The sequence below is a fragment of the Condylostylus longicornis genome, unplaced genomic scaffold (assembly GCF_029603195.1).
Source record: "Condylostylus longicornis isolate FDR11 unplaced genomic scaffold, ASM2960319v2 ptg000135l, whole genome shotgun sequence".
NCBI classification, from domain to species: Eukaryota; Metazoa; Arthropoda; class Insecta; order Diptera; family Dolichopodidae; genus Condylostylus; species Condylostylus longicornis.
The window spans coordinates 15,544,786-15,560,891 of NW_026578103.1; the positions used below are offsets into that span (position 1 = coordinate 15,544,786).

At 23.1% G+C, this 16,106-nt stretch overlaps 1 protein-coding gene across 1 annotated transcript in view; it reads right to left on the reverse strand.

The window, feature by feature from the left end:
• The window catches only part of LOC129615216 (uncharacterized), a 79,536-nt gene extending 66,776 nt beyond the window's left edge, over window positions 1-12,760 (reverse strand). The window contains exon 1 of the mRNA XM_055530317.1: window positions 12,098-12,760. The gene's annotated coding sequence lies outside the window, so the exon portion shown is untranslated. The remainder of the gene's footprint in view (window positions 1-12,097) is intronic.
• Window positions 12,761-16,106: the final 3,346 nt, after the last annotated feature.

Sequence of the window (16,106 nt, forward strand, 5' to 3'; positions counted from 1 at the left end):
TGAATTTTTAGTACATAGAGATTTGCACTCCATTCCGAAAACACTATAACTAGATATTTATATATAGAACTATATGAACTAACCAAATGCAGATTAAATAAGAAAATTCAATTTTTCAAAACCATTTCGCTTAATTGAGTAAAATAGGAACGTGCTCAAATTGAAGAAAAATATTCAATTCATGCAACTAGAACTCTTTCTGTGTCACAAGGAAACCATTTTTACGAAAAAAATATATTAAGATTTTCAATTAAAACTCAAAATATGCATGAAATCGACATTTAAATTAAAAATTTTGAAATTGTTAAGTCAATAGAAAACCGTGCATTGAAAAGCCATTCACGCAATTTTATTTTATTTTTATGTTTTTAAATCACACTTCTTTCTTCACAAAGTATTCACGTCACATTCTTTTTATAAGATAAAGTAAATTTTACAAAGAGATTTCTTTTATGTGGCACATATTCCTTAATACATATGCATTTTATTTGTACATCTGGAATTGCTGTGAAGCATCCGAATAACTTCATGTCATAGTAGGCTATATGTATGTATGTGTATTAATTTAGCATAATATGTATGTACATATGCATGTAATTATTTGTATGTGTATTTTAGATGCGTTCAAGTATCGGAAAATTTTATTTTCACCTTTGTACTTGAACGATTTTTATTATAAATTTTATACGAGTATGTTATGCCAGTATATGTATAAAATAACGGTAAATGTAGAAGTATATTATTAGAAAAACCGTTTTTACTTTGAGCAAAACGTAATTATCTTAAAAAGGAAAAGAAGAAATTATTATTAAAGAGAAAAATTTATACATATATATTTGTATATGTACATGTATGTGGTACAAACATTCATAGACTTCAATATCATTATTTGTGGCTGCTGCTCCAATATTTGATGAATTATAAAGAAAAAACGAAATGAAAAACAACAGAGCGATTTTCAATGATAAATAGGAAAAATTAAGCTTTACAAGTAAATAACGGTATAAAATTTTTAATTTAAAAATAGGGATGTTCTATTTCACCTAAAGCAAAAGTAAATTTTATGTTCATTTTAAATTTTTTACAAGTATTACAATTTTTCCTTTATGTCTGTATAAATAATAAAACAAAATTTTATTACGGTATTTGAAACATATTTTATTCGAATAAAATATTTGACGTACATATACATAAGATATACATTATGTATTTATAATTGCTTCAGTAAATAAGAAAAATTTGAGATCTTACTCAAAAAATATTCAATCAAAGTGAAAGAGATGAAAATTTGTTAATCCAATTTTAAAACACCGATAATTAGTTAGGCTTTAGTGATTGTTAGAAATGTACATGAACCCTGGCATCCATTTTGCAGTGGTAAATGCTAAGTTTGCACAAATAAAGAATCTATAAGTAGTGCTTGTAAAACAGTCTTGTTGCTTTGTAAAAATATTGCATTGCCTACAATTTGCATTTGGGATCATAATTTTCAGCTTTTATTAGACATGATAAACGATTGTCACATTATTTGTTTTTCACAGTTCTATTCTTTAAAATTTTTAAATAATTTATATTTAATTATGGTAACATCTATTTTAATACATAGAATAGCTATTTAAGAGAAGAATTGAGCAAACACCAAAATTTATTTGAGTATGAACATTTTTTTACATATACAAATCGTAAATCTTATAATTTGGACCTTATGATATTGTCGAAAGTTTTTGGTTTACAACCTGGATCATGTGACGTTGCCAGTTCTATGTTTCATTAGCAAAATTAATATCACGTAAGCAGTGAATATAAAATATATTAACAAATGTGACAGATGTCACATATGTAACAGATGTGACATATGTGACAGATGTGACAAATTAATAAATATTAACTAAAAGCTGTTTAATATTAATTTTATGTGATAATTATACATATTAACCATTATATTATAGTAACCATGTATGTAGGCCGTTTCATTAAAATTTTGTACGAAAATGTATACAAAATTTGATAGTTGGAGAGAAAAAAATAATGTTGAAGTAACTCTCTCATTTAAAGAAAAATAAGTACACGAACGTTTTCTGTCAAAAGTTTTAATATTTTTTTCTTATGTATATTAGCCAAATGTCACTATTAAAAAATATTAAATTTTATTATTAAAATTTAATAATTCAGATAAATGACAGCAAAAAAGCAAACTACAATAGAAAATAAATGTCAAAACAAATAAAAATTAATTATTTTGTTTTTAAATAAATTTTCAATAGAGAATTATGTACTATAGTCACTCACATAGATTTCCGTTTAAAGTTCTTCGAAAATTTCGTAGAAACAAACCAATCGCCAATTCAATACTGGAGTATAAATCGTTAAATTCGTCACTGTCAAAAAGCCGTCAATTAAAATGTCAATTTTTTTTTTTTGCGTATATTTTATCTTACAATTTAGAGAATATTTTCATAATGATGACAACACTGATCTTTATGCAGAATTTATTAATTTTAATATGAATAATGCTAAGAAGAAGGACTCAATTCTTAAAAAACAACTCCAAGAATTCGGAATATATAATTAATTGTTTATTATAACATGGTGACATACATACATACATGTGTAATTTTATATGTGCATTTAAAATATATACGTATGTAAAATTAACATTATCCAATATCACTTGAATGAACATTGAATCTTCAGAGTTCTCAATAATTATTTTGCAATTCTGTTTCTTTCCTTTTCTAATTCCTTTTTAGTTCTTTTGAAGAAATAAAATATTTTTTTTTTAACACAATTCCTTAATTTTTACATATAGAGCTTGAATTTCGTAAATGTATATGTAAATATATTTTTCTACTTGTTTCTAACGTATTAAAAGTTTAATATTGTATTAGGGTCTTTTAGTGTCCCTTTAGGTATTCATTATATTAAATAATTTAGGATATAATAGTACACTTTATTTCTCAGAATTCAGAGGTAGCTTGAATTTTTTTAGTACAAGAAAATAACAAAAAAAAGGAGGAAAAAAAGAAATGAGAAAAATTTTGTAATTAGAATAAAAGGCCATATTTTGTGTAGTTTAAAAGAAAAAAAAAATTTGGATCAAACCAATGGTTTGTAAAGTAGCGATTTTTTTTTAAACAAATGTTTTGTTAAAATATTTATTATTTAGCTGTTCAAATTGCTTTCAATAACAAACCAAAATATATAAAATGTTTGCATATATTTCGGATCGAAAAAAAAACTAAGCAGCGTTATCATAATGGTCGAGCAATGACGGTTCATCAAGTTAGTTAGGATAAAAAATAAAATTTCTTGGCGACTAAGGATTAGCCTTTTGTAATTATAGAAATTTGGAAAAGTTACAACAAATACAAGATATCGAAAATTTAAACTTAATTAATTCCGAGATTTCAAATAACTTGGGAGGGGAGGGAGGTGGAAAAAAATAGTTAAAAAGAAGTATTTGTAAATTTTTAATAGATTATATTTTTTAGGGAATTGAAGGAGGGACTGGAGGAATACGTAAAAATTTTCTTCTACAAAATTGATGGTCTTGTAATTGATCTATTTGAATTTCTACAGAATTTTATATTTTTACCTTAGGGGGTGTAGAATTTTATGAACAAACAGGCGGATGGATGGTCGAAATGAAATTAATAAGCACTTTTATTCCAATTTTTTTTTATGGAAAAGTACTAAAAATAGAGAGAATAAAAGAAATTCATTATATATAGGAAATTCGGAAATCCTTTCTAGTGAAATGAGGCTTCAATTTATAAAATAATGATGGTTAAGTTGCTTTATTTTTTCTTCTCATATAAATTATATAAGCGTAGTATTAATTTATTTTTTTATATTCTTTATTGCGGCTTTCTTTTATCTTTTCTTTATAATATATAAGATTTTTTAAATAATATCAAAATAAGAAAAAAATTTATTCTTTTATGTAAAGCTGAAATATTGTTAAACTAAATAAAAATTTTCTAATCTATACAACATCTTTAATTAAGAGGTTTCTTTTAATTAATAAAATTGGGGGAAATTTTGAAATTGAAAGAATTTTTTTTTTTAAATTTTAAAAATTTCTAATGGTTTCACTTTCATATGAAATTTATTGTCAACTTAATAAATTAGAAAAAAATTGCATAAATTTTGGCGAAAAACTTGTAATTTGCGATTTGATATATTAAAATATTATAATTTAAAAATTAAAACCAGCTAGTTTTGAAGTAATTGTATAGATTTTCTTTCTGGTGGAATGAAAACTGTAATACTTGTTTCTATTCTGACACATACACAAAAAATGACACATAAATGTTACTCTGTAGTTTTAAAATTATTTTTATTTAATAATTCCATACACAACTTCAATAATTCCTGAAAGAAATTTTATATCATATATTCTATAATACCTACTAAAATTTGTTTGATTTCAAATAGCTTATAGATTTACTTGCAAGAAATTGCTCTGGAATATTTTTTTAATGAATTGGTTTTTAAAACTTAACTGTAATATTCTTTGTGATAAATTTTTACTTAAAATTATTGTCAAGTACACAACTAAATAAATTTAATATATTTCTATATGAAAATGAACTTAAAACTTGGTATGATAAACGAACCTCAGGAGCTTAAAAATTTCTTAAAACATAAGTGGTGTCGACAATGTCGCATTGAATTTTTAATACCTCAATAGCTAACTGACGATGTGAATTATTGTAATTGAATATTTATCCATAATGGGTATTAAATTATTAACAAATGTTTTGCTCAAAGAAAACGTACGGTGCAACTTTTCAACTGCTTGCTTTAGAAATAATAATGTAGAATGATCACAATAATAATTTCCCTAATTTTTTATAATTTTTTGCGATATTTGTGATTCTGCATTTAATATCAATTTTTTCGACTAATGTTCGAAATCAACAAATAAATCATTGATTTATAAATGAAAATTGTGTAAGAGTAAATGATTTAGAATGAAAATATTTTAATAAATTCACAAAATTACTTCACAACAAGTTACACAAAAAATTTCATTCAACTTATCGAAAATTCTCTATTTATAAATTTTGTCTCTTTTTTTTTTAATAATTATCATCGTACAAATCATTTAATTCTAAAGGACAAAACTATTATTATAATTGTTTGTGTATTTAAAAAATTCTTCTTTATTTAAATAGTTTTAAAGTAGCTTTGCACTCTCTCGTTTAATTGTTTAGAATTAATTTTTTATATATACCACCAAAAGAGTACAGTGTGAATTTGTAAAATGTTATATACATAACATTTTATGTATAAAAAAAAATTTTTCACACCATAATATTAAAAAACAAAAGAATGCAATTAAAATTCAACAATCTGTTTATTTTTTATTCACTAGAACTAGATACCCAAAACTTAGATAAAAAATGAAGTCAAGAAAAATGTTGTTTTTATGTTAATAGCACACTCTCTACTATAGGATATGCATTATGTAGAAATGTATGTACCTATCTATGTATTTATGTAAAGTATATAACACTTTAAGCATATGCAAATAATGCACATATGCAATAATAAACTTGAGAAAAAAAGCATATAATTGTGCATTGTGTACAAGTACAGGAATTTTTTTTTCCTTAATGTGTTTGGATTTGGACCGTATTAAAATGTTGTGTGTAAACTGTTTTCTATATACGTATATTATAAATAATATAACTAAATAGATGTATATAAATAACTGTATGCATGTGTAAATGTAAATAAAGGGGCATATAAATAAAAATACTTAATAAATTTTTTTTGTTGCCTAATTACTTTTATGCTCACAAATTTTTTTTGCTAATTGTATGTACCTCACTTTTATATAAAGCAAAAATGTATATGAATAGAATGTGCGCGCTTTATTATAGGAAATTTCAAATAAAATTGGAAAAGAATTCACGTAATAATTTCGCCGTGAAACCATTCATCGGCCCTTACGTTTGTTTACAAAACTTTTAGAAGACAAGTAAAATGAAATTTTATACATAATTGAATTTTATCTTCATCGTTGTATACAAACATAAATAAAAAATGGCATGCCCTGGCCGCGGGAAAATGCTTTTTCGCGGGAAAATAATATTTTGAATTAATTTTTTCCAAATTTTAATGTTTTGGATTGTAGGTTGTAGAAATCAAAAAATAGAACAGTTTTTTGAAATTAAAGGTTCAGAAATTTTTTTGAGCATAATTTTTTCCTATCACCTTCAATTTTCAAGTGATAGCTTCCAAAAATTTATCCAAATTCATCCCCCAACTTATGCAATTTTATTTGAAATTCATTCCCCAATTTATGCCATTTTATTTTAATATTATTAAAATTTGGAAGAAATATTATTAATAAAATATCACAAAAACAATATTTTAAGAGAAATGTGCTACTTTGCAAACCATTAATTTGATTCAAGTTTATTATACTCGTAAATATTTTGTTTGTCAAGTGAGTATGCAATTGTAAGAAAATTTAAGAAAATTGAAAATTATTGCAATTTTTTTATATAAAATAAACATTTATTTAGATTTACATGCCATAAGTATTTTTACATTTAATATTCCTGCTTATATGTATGTAAGGAAATTTGAATATTGTGTGTTGTATGGTGTTTATTCTTGATCATATTTTTCTAAATGCACACTTAAGAATACACGCACGTATACTCTGTATGCTTATATGCATGTAATAATAACAAATGAGGGTATTTACATATTTTGTATTCAAAAAATATTACATTATATGTGTAGCATACTGTTTTAAAATATGAAATATGTGCATATATCATTGTGTTAATTTATGCATTTATTTTGCATAGAGAATATTAAATTTCCTTAGAAAATTATATATTCTTGTTTAACTTAATATAAAATTCAAGAAAACAACAAAAAATTCATTATAACTATGCATGTGTTTATTTAAATCCATAGATTTTATTAAGTACAAAATATTATGGTCCAAAATTGTTTTTGAATTTTAAAAATTTTTTTAAAATTTACTTTTTTCTTAAAAGCCGGAAGTTGTTATAGTTGAAGTTTTTTCTTAATATTTTTTGTAACTTCCTTTCATTTCTTGATTATGAATTTACTTGTATAAATATTGGTATTATTTAAATGAAAAATAATTTTGTTTTTTTAATACTTTCTTTAAATAAAGAAAACGTTGATTTAGAGAGAAATTTTATAAGGTTTTTCCATAGTTCCGTGATACTTGCAATAAGAATTTTAATTTTCATGTTAAATTAAATACATAACAACGTGCACAACGTGTTTTGGATTTCACATTACAGTATGGTACATATATTTTATTAAAATTCAAAAAGCAAAGCAAGTAAGGCTTAAATACAATTGGTCTTAACCGACTGAATTATACTCTAAAATCTGACTATGTTTTTGAAAGATCTAAAGTTGTTTTCGTGTTGAATGACAGACATCTGAACCAGTGCAACAATCCCATTAAAATTTTACGAACATTTATAAAATGTAATCGGACACTAGTTTACAAAATTTCATATTAATATTTTTATTAATTTTTTAAACATTTGAAATAATCTCTTTGAGTTGTATGACAAGTACCCGAAATCATTATCCAAATTGGTCCAATTACAATAGGTTCTGTTCTTGGCAGAAAACAAACAATTTGTTGATAGAAACCGTTTGGTAATGTTTGTTTTATTCATTTTTGTGTTATGGCTTGCATAAATCAACGTAGAAGTTTATACTGACCAAGAAGAGACAGCGATAAGACAGATTACCGCAGGCGGCTCCTTCAAGTGGTCACAAATTCAATATTCCCTTTATGCAGGATAATAACTAAATAGAATTGAAAATCAGAAATTGCTTTTTCGGGAAAGTTTTAAGTATTTTTGTCGATTAAAGAATATTTTATTAAATTCAAAAAATTTATATACTAAAAGAATGTATATTACAATTAGCACATTTCCAATCAAATTTAAAAACACTGTGTTTGCTCTGTTCCTTCATTAATTTGTGCTTTCGTTTGCAAAAGCTTTTTAGCTTCATGTTTTTTCGAATCAAAATTTAATATCCAAAAAAAATTATTTCTCAAATCTATTTCACTGAACTGTTCTTTAAATACAAGAACTAAAAATAAAGATTTTTAAATACATACATATATATATGATAAAAATAAAAATTTTTGCATACATAAATACATATTTGAGATAACATAATAAATTTGCTCCAATTTCACTAAAATAACTATTTTCCCTGTAAATTAAATTTAATTTATTTAGTTTTACGACAATGCGTAATTCTGAATCAAAAAAGTTAATAAAATTTTTTATATTTTTAACACTTTTCCAAAAGCAATTTGTTTTCAGCGCCTTCTATTTTCGAAGCTATAAGTTTTTCCTAATTGCTTTAACAGCTTAAAGCTATTGCAAATGTCATACTCATCAAACAATGTTGTTATATATCTTAGCTCATTCGGTTAACTGAGGAATTTCAATTTTTTTCCTCATCCTAAATATATGCAATAATTTTATGATTTTGGGCTTCACCATTGTAACTAATCAACGTAGCTAGGATACGTAGTCAATATTTTTAACAAAAATTTTTTCACTTGTTCAAGAAAAAAGTTCTATTTTAAAAATCTTTGTTTTGATCTAAACTTATTAGTATTAAACAAAATTAATAATATTTATTACACAAAAAAATTTAATTTATTTTTTTAATTCAACGATCCTTGCGGTGAAAATAATAATTACAAATAATGAGAAAAGATGTGCAAATAAAATGAATTTTATTTCCTTAGAAAATAAATCTCATAATCCTCCCTGGAATTAAATGACAGAAAAGCGTAAATTAAACTCAAATTTAGTACATTTTTTCTTAGAAAACCATAAAATTTAATTTTAAATTAAAATTATTCTGAATAAAACAAGCAATATTTTGCACTAAATTTTTAAAATAACTTTTAAATTGCAAGAAAGTATTTTTATTGAACTTTATGACTTCCCACGGAAAAAAATTTTAATAAAATCATTAATTCCCAACATAATATCAAGCTTATCAACAAATTTTATTATTATTTTCCTTAAAAAATATTGAAGAATAAATTATTTTAAAGGCACGTGCAAAAATGATAAAAAAATTTTGAACAGTTTTGCCAAAAATTCTTAAATTTTCTTAAATTATATTTGGCTGGGTGTTCCGAAAAAATTTTAATATGTTAATTTAGTAATTAAAGCAAAACCTAAGGTTGAAAAGTAAATATATTATTTTAAAAACAAGAATAGCTTAGAGGTTTTTTGTTAAATTAATAATTTTATTTTGTTACAATGTTGTAAAGCAACACAGAAGCATTTATTTATTTTAAACTCTTCATGAGAAAGTTAGGTATGGTGAATCCATTCCTGATGTAGCTTCTACTGTACCTTCTTTGTAATTATATAAGCGGGTACTCATTAATGTATACAAGGCGTATTAGTGCTGGGCTTTGGTTATCACATGGCACTAGGAATCATTGTGAGCTTAGAAAAGCAAAATATATATTTGAAGTGACAATGCATAAAAATTTACACATTACAAAATCCTCAATCACCATTATTCTGAATAACCAGATGAAAAAGAATTGTTTTTCATTTATTTTATTATTTATGAAATTTGCACCACATTTTTTTAAATTAAAATTTTTAGAATTTGATTAAAAAGTTTTTCGGTTTCATATTTAAAAAAGCTCTTCAAATATCCTTAATATGTCCTTTTCATATTCTTTCTCTTATTTTTGAAGTATAACTCTTTATTTTCTGAAAATATTAATATGAACACGTGTAACAATCATTTGCGCCCACATATTTTTAAATTCACGTATCTTATAATAAAATGAAATTATTCTTTTTCCAGTTTCTATAGAACTAATATTCGAACTACTGAAGTATTAATATTATCTCGATATTTATTAAAACTGCACAGATGTATAGAACTCGTAGTTGGCAACTAACCATGTATACACACACCTACACATATGCATACAAGTAAATTTAGTATACCTCTGAGTTGTTAAACACATTACAGAGCATAGATCCTTTCGATGCTCTAAGTGGTAACAAACAAAAGAAAATATGAAAAAAAACATGAAAAATTGTTAAAAATTAAAAGTGTACAATTGTTTACGATTTATGTATAAGGAAAGAAAAAATTATTTTTGATGGTGGGTTTAGAAATAATTAAGTGGGAACATGAAAATTCTATTTGTAAAATTAAAAAATTTTTTTATTTTTTGTAATTTTTAAAATTTTTCTACTTAATTGTTCTCGAATAAAGCAGTAACAGAGAATTAAAAAGAGAAAAAACATCAAAAAATAATTTAATAAAATTTTAATTGGAGATTTTTTTTTTAGATGGAATTGACACTTTAATGAAAGAGAAAAGTTTTCTAATTGATTTGATAAAATTTTTGTTTGTTTTTTAGAAATGAAAGGGTGATGATTTTTTTTTTTGCAATTTTTATTAAAATTTTTATTTAACCAATTCATGGAAAATTTTAATTTTTGAAAATCACTCATGGATTTCTTAATGCATCCCACTGCAATTAAAATACTTAAATTACAATCAGGAAAAAATTCAATTAAATTAAATTTTAAAAATTATTTTTATAACAAATTTGTGGTATTTCTTATAATATTTCGAAAAGTTTGTTGATTAACGGAAAATAGGAGAATAATTGAAGGTTTCAAAAGGCAAATGACCTAAGTATTGCTCTCAAAATTTTTGCCAAAACAAATTTAACGAATTTTTAACCACACAACAAGAATAAAATTGCATCAAAATAATTTAAGGGCAAAGTCTTGTGCATAAAGTTTAATAAGGTAAATTGTTCGAGTTCTGGTTTCAAGAGCAGCTTAATTTAGAATGCAGCTGATTAACGGTAATGGTAATAGCTAAACTAGTCCCTTCTTTAGTTCATTTATAGAAATGGCGTTTATATTAAATATAATCCTATAACTTGGTGCTATTCTAATATTTATTTAAAAGTAATTTTGGCATTATACATTGTCCTTTCATCATTTAATGACATTTAAATATGTGAAATATGTCAATTTATTGTACATTAATATTTTAATCGAGAGTGTTATTTTTCACTAAAATTTTAAGTAAAATATTTGATTATAAGAAAATTTGTTCTCTATTCATAAATTAATTATAATTGCGAGTATGTTACGAGTATATGCATTATACGAGTATACAATAATGCTAAATTATTTATGTATTATACAATATAGTCTTAAAAAATCCCAGTCAATCTAATATTCCAAAAATAATAAAATCAAATAATGTAAGGTGTATTGGGTATTTCTTTAAATGAAGTGTTTTTTGAAAAAGTTATGGGTACGGGATGTGATTCCTATTAAAAATTAAAGAAATATTAAAAATTTTCAATTAAAAATTTTTTTATTTAAATACAGTGAAGCCTCCACAACTCAAACCTCTGCAACTTGAATCATATGAGTTTGAACATTGGCATAACTTTATTTATAAAAATTATTCTATAACACGTATTTTCTCAATTCGAATTTCTCCTTAACTCGAAATAAAATTCAGTTCTCTTGAACTTGAAAAATTTCAAATAATTTTGCACAAAACATATCATATTTTTAATCCAAACTGAAAGCACTAATGCAGTTAAAGTTTACTTTCGTTAATAGTACGTACATATGTACATATATTATATTTCATACAAACATACATGTACATATATTATATTATGTGCATACATACATGTGTACATATGCTTATAATATAGCACACGTATATTATTTCTCTTCAACTCGAAATCTCCATAATTTGAGAAATTTCAGCGTTCCCGTGCGACTTTGAGTTATAGAGGTCCAACTATATTTGAAATTGAATAAAATTATAAAGAGAAAACAGAAATAGTAAAATAGACTTAAAAAATTTGAATTTATTCATTTTGATGTTCAAAAAATAGTTGCAACACTTAAGGGTTAAAATTTATAGGAATTTTTTATTCTGCATTTATAATTACAATAAAATTTTATCTAATTTCTACTTCTGAAATTTTTTTCAATAATTTATCAATTATTGAAAAATTAAACAAAACCTTTACACATTGTTGAAATTCTTGTTTTTTTCCTCATATTTAAAATTCATTTTAAAATTGCAATTTCAAATAGAAATTTTTAATATTAAAAAATTAATTTAATTAAAATTTTTATATTTTATAACTTTTCTTTTAAAATTAATGCAGTAAAATAAAAATAATTTTTTTTTTTCAATTTTAATTTTCTACTTTTTCTACTGATTTTTTTTTTCCGTCGAAATAAAATAATTTTGTTTTACTTATTAAAATTCACAGTGCACTTTTATTCATTTTGCATTTAATAATGTAAAAGATTAAATTAAAATTTGGTTATTAAAGCAAATGAAATCACTTAAAAATTCACAGGACCGGAGAGAGTACATAAGACAATATCCTTATTTTTTAACAGCTTAATTTTTCAAATTACTTCATTTTCATTTTTATATTTTTTCTTCGCTTTTTTGCATTTATTTTTTTATGTTTAACAATTGCTTTTCTATATTATATTAAGCATATTATTCATTATTTAATCTTTTATCTCTTTATCCTCTTTATTGGAATTTTAATTTACCAGAAAATCACAATTTTTTTTTTTGTATGTACAAGAATTTGCTTTTTTCTTCTTCTTTGTTAAATTTATAATTTCAATTTATTTAGATGCTATTTTCATATATATATATATATATATATATATATATATATATATATATATATATATTCCATACATATACTCATATATACACAATTATTAAATGTATGCATATTAAAACAATAAACAAGAAAAAGTAAAAATCAAATTTTTTTTTTTATTAAAAATTTATAATTTCTTTGTCGGGTTATCCGAAATCGGAATATTCCAAAATAAACTGACGGCGGCGACTATTAGACTGAATTAAAATATTTTAGTACAAATTGTTTTATACTCTTTTTTTATCAAAATTATATTAACATACATACATACATAGGGAAAATACCATTAAATATTAAGATGAACATGTATAATTTTCTTTATATAATATTGCAAGAGAAATCTGTTCTATATATACATAGAGAGATTTATGCGTCATGCGCCATATTTTGTTAAATTTTCATCTCAATTCAAAAAATAAAGCATCATAATATCTTTTCATCATCATCGTCATCATTATCATCTCCGTTTTGGTATGGTTCGCAATTTATAATAAAAACATATGAAAAGCACGTGGTATAGAAAAAATTGTTTTAGTCCTTAATATTTTTTTTTTTGTTTTTATTAATATTTTTTTATTATTATTTTATATTTTCTTCTTTTTTTGTTTAGTACCACTTAATATTGATAATAAGATATTTCTATGCTACTTTGAAACTAGATAAATATTGTTGTGTGAATTGTAGATGAAAGAGAAATTTTCATTTTTAATAAAAAAAAAATTAAGTATATATGGTCAAGGATGAAAAACAAAAAAAAGAAAGGAAAATTTTCATATTTGTTTTTTTAATCCAAGATAAAACTAATGATCGAACCAAAAATAATTGAAACATGATGACATTGAGATAGAAATAAATATTAGAGAATTATTGAATAATTGGAGAATTTTTGTAATATAAAAGAAAAATGGTTTTCTTTTTTTAAGTATAAGAGGCTGAAATAATTAAGTAGTATATACGAGTATTAAAGAAACAATTAAGAAGAGTACAGAATTAATTGTATAGTTGCATAACGAATCTTGTGTAAATGACCTTTTAATTTCTAACAAAAATCCATGAGAAAAACATCAAAAAAACTTTTAATTTGATATTATGGATTTTTATGCATTAGCATAAATTTTGAAAGAATGAGAAATGTCCTAAAAGAGACATAGTGTTATATTATGATCCACTTCCAATTAAAATTGTGTAACTAATTAAGATAATTAAAAATCAGATTTTTTTTGCAATCATTCTCAATTTCTTTTAGAACTATAAGAAAAAGCACTTTGTAGTACATACTCTGTAACTAAAAGTTTCAATTTTCGTTTGTTTAATTATTGCATATATTGAGGCTCATTATAATATAAATAAAAATTTTGACAAATACTTTTAAATCTTAACATGGGATTTTTTTTGTTAATTCAAAAAAATTATGTAAAATAATAATTTCTATAATATAGTTTGGAAGAAACTTTCCCCCCATAAAATTTTCTAAAATAGTCAACAATGTATTGGATGAAATTATATCAATAATTCAATTTCCATAATATAAGTGAGATAAATTATATAGTAAAAGTTTTAATTAAATATCTTATGTATTTTTATTTTTTTAATATTTTATGATAAAATTTATTAACCCTTTATTGTAAAACTTTCTTTTTAACCAAATCATGATTTCGAGGTAGTTATGTCGTTCGGATAAATAACAAATTCATTTTGTATATAGTGGAAATAAAAATTATAGTGATTTTCAATTTCTCTGAAAAAAAATTGAATTTTGGTCTAATATCGTAAATGCTTTTTTATTCTGAGTTATGTCTATCAATAAACATTATATTTATGACAAAAAATTTTTATACTAAAAAATTGTAGCAAAGTAAAAGTAAAAACAGCAAAGTAAAAATTTAAAAAATTTGCAAATAATTTGAATAATTATTTACTGGTATAATTTCATACTAGGTTTATTCACTGATATCTTCTTTAGTTTTCATAAATTTTAATTTTTTAAAAATAAAAAGCATGCTTGTGTGTATCTATTTGCTATTAATTATACCACAGAAAGATGCTATTTAAAACAAGAATTAAATTATAGAAAAATTTCGAAAAATTAAAGCATTTCTCCTATTATAAATTAAAGAATGTATTGTGTACTGTTTTCAGTATAGGGTTAAGAATGACGCCTTTTCAATAAATCAATTCATATATAATTTAATTTTATTAATAAAATTTTTTAAAGGGTTGTCATTAAAATTTCACCTACGGAATATTTTATATTTAACCAAATTTCTGCCTATTTTATTATATAATATTTTTTCTCCCAATAAATAATTTAATTTATATAATAAAAAAGAAATATTTTGAAAGTGTTTTATATTAATAATATTCCTAAAGCATTTTATTGTTTCCGGTCTTAAAAGTTAAGCGAAATTTCTTCCCAAAAAAAAAAGACATCATAACAATATAGAATAAGAAGTAAAAATTCAATTAAGGTCATCATAAAAAAAATCCTTTTAATTATGTGGCTTAAGGCAAATAAGTCCCTTTATATTTTTCCCTTTATATATACGAATAGATAATAGTATTGGAAAATAAAATAAAAATCTTTTAAAGGATCTTCAAGTCTATACATATATACATTAAAATGGAAAGGATATGACAATTTTTGTAATGATGGGTAATAAATTTTATGTGAATCTTATTTTTAATAAAAAATTATTAATAAAAAATAAATCAAAGAAATTTCCGAAATTCTATAATAAATACAAAAGTATACAGTTATTTAAGTTAATTTAAATAATTTTTTAATATTATATAAAAGAATCCTTTTTCTGTTACACATACATATATATATACAATCAAAACCATATTTTGTTATCGAAATCATTTAGCACCTATTACGGTAAATTAATTTCATATTTAAAAACATAATTTGTAAAAGCAATAGATTGCAGAGTAGCACTTTTCATTTTAATAAGTTTAATTTAAAACTTGATTGATCCCCCCACAATACAATTTTAAGTTTTGAAGAAAATATAAGTGACGCTGCATGTTTTGGGTGTTTCTCATAATACTTTTCACATAAAAATTTCACATATTTAGAACCAAATATTATTGCATAGCTGTAGCAAATATATTTTTGGTAATTTTTACGCGTTTTCTAGCTAAAATAGAAGAGATAGAGCGATTCTAAGTGTTTTTGTGATCACTGGGAGTCCACAGATTCTACCAATATATGATAATAGGCTGTAGCAAAAATATTTTTGGAGATTTTTAAGAGAATCTTTTGAAAAACTTTAAACGCGTTTTCTAGCTAAACTAGAAGAAATAGAGCGATTCTGAGTGTTTTTTGTGATCACTGGGA